Source organism: Mustela nivalis, assembly GCF_964662115.1.
Source record: "Mustela nivalis genome assembly, chromosome: 17".
Taxonomy (NCBI): domain Eukaryota; kingdom Metazoa; phylum Chordata; class Mammalia; order Carnivora; family Mustelidae; genus Mustela; species Mustela nivalis.
The window spans coordinates 47549534-47551878 of NC_139036.1; positions in this window are offsets into that span (position 1 = coordinate 47549534).

The following is a 2345-nucleotide window of genomic DNA, read 5'->3' on the forward strand; positions in this document are numbered from 1 at the left end:
ACCGGGTTACCCCACCCCCCCACTCTTCTCCCTTCCAGTAACCTTCAGTTTGTTTCCTTTAGTTAAGAGTCTCTTATGGTTTGTCTCCCTCTCTGATTTCATCTTATTTTATTTTCCCCTCCTTTCCCCTACGATCTTCTGTTATGTTTCTTAAATTCCACATATGAGTGAAACCGTATAATTATCTTTCTCTGATTGACTTATTTTGCTTACCATAATACCCTCCGGTTACATCCATGTCATTGTAAATGGTAAGATATCATCCTTTTTCATCTCTGATTAATACTACATTGTGTGTATGTATGTGTATGTGTATATATATATATATATATATATATATATATATATATATGTCACATCTTTTCTATAGCATTCATTTTAAAAAAACAAAAATAGGGGCACCTGGGTGACTCAGTTAGTTAGTGACTGCCTTTGGCTCAGGTCATGGTCTCAGGGTCCTGGGATCTAGCCCTATGTTGGGCTACCTGCTCAGCAGGTAATCTGTTTCTCCCTCTCCCTCTGCCCTTTCCCCCACTCACGCTCTCTTTCTTTCAAATAAATGAAGTCTTTTTAAAAATAAAAAATAAAAACATGAGAATAAGTTCTTCTTTAACATCATTCTTTTGTCTCTTTTCATAATTCCATTCTATTCCCACCACAGTTTATGCTACATGTAATTTATTTCCAGATTTAAGATGTATTATTGATAACCTGATCATAACTGTTTGCAACAAATATATATATATATATATATATATATATATATATACATTTTTTAAAAAAGATTTTATTTATTTATTTGACAGATCACAAGTAGGCAGGCAGGGGGTGGGGAGCAGGCTCCCTGTAAGCAGAGAGCCTGATGCAGGGCTCCATCCCAGGACCCTGAGATCATGACCTGAGCTGAAGGCAGAGGCTTAATCCACTGAGCCACGCAGGTGCCCCTATATATATAAATGTTAAAATTAAATTTTTGTTACCTTACCAAGCTTTAAGGATTATACTTATTAGTACAGAGTTGTTCAAAACAACAGAAATCTATTTCAAATTTTTAAAAAATTATTTTTTAAAGTTTTTAAAAATTTTTATTTAAGTAATCTCTACACCCAAGGTGGGGCTTGAACTCAATGACCCCAACATCAAGAGATGGATGCTCTACCAACTGAGCCAGCCAGGAGCCCCAAATATATTTCAGAATTTTTTTTATAGAAATTACAATTTTATTGCAAATGCATGTATAAAGGAGGGTATTTTCCTCTCATAGCTCACGTGCAGATGAATATCACTTTTTTTTTTTTTTAATCAGTGGCAAGGTTCGGCAACTTTTATATCTATTTTTCTTTATTTTTTAGAAAACTTGTTAAAATAAGTAAGCAGATAGAACACTAAGGGGTTTGTTATACCCAGCAGTCACTTAACTCTTTTTGAGTTGCTCAAAGATCCACTATCTTTAAAACGATAATGATATCATCTAGCAATCCCATACGATTCTCCTTTAATTGTTCTGAAAGCAAAGCATAAGAAATCAAATTATCAAGAGGTATTACCTAGATTCAGACCCTTCTCCATTTCAAACTGACGACACAGATAGGTTTAGGACTTGATTAGCTTTTGCCTTGGCCTCGTGAGCGCTGGAGGGGAAAGGATGGAATGAACGGGAACCGACAAAAATTTAGGGCCAAGCAAGTAGGGTCGCCCGCCGATTTAACTGAAAACCAACCCTGAAATTCCGAGCATTTCTAGAAATGCTGGAAGTGCGGGAAGTCCTGACTACAGGTGGGTCGGTCTGCAAAGGCGCGTCCATCGCCAGCCCTTGGGGGTTACTGGGAGACCAGCTCCCGGGTGTGCAGGGCTGTGAGCACCCGGAGGAAATTAAGGTGATTCCCACTTGGCTAGGGTCAGGCTGCCAAGCCGCAGGCCCCTGGGTAAGGCAGAATGTAAATTTCTACTGGAAAGCGTGGAGAAGCCTCTCAGAATGGCAGCTGCAGAGAAGTCAGAGCAGGTCACGTAGGCGCTTCCACTGTCAGAGACTTGGCCTAGAACTTAGAGGCCTGACGTGCTGCAGCTAGCTAACTAGCCTCTAGGCCACCCACGCCCCCATTCACCCGCACTGCGCCGTTATCTCTCTGACTGACATCTATGCCAGCCAATCACCTTTGCGGCTGAGAGAGCGCCTGCCCCCCCTGAAGTTGGGCCGGGCAAGTCATTGGAATGACAAACATTTACGCCAATAGCGAAGGGCTTCAGAAGCTATGGGCGTACTAGCCAATGAGAAGAAGGAACCTTTCAAAACGACATGTCAGGCAGCCAACGGCCGGCGCCGCTACGGGGGGTCGCGTGGCTTC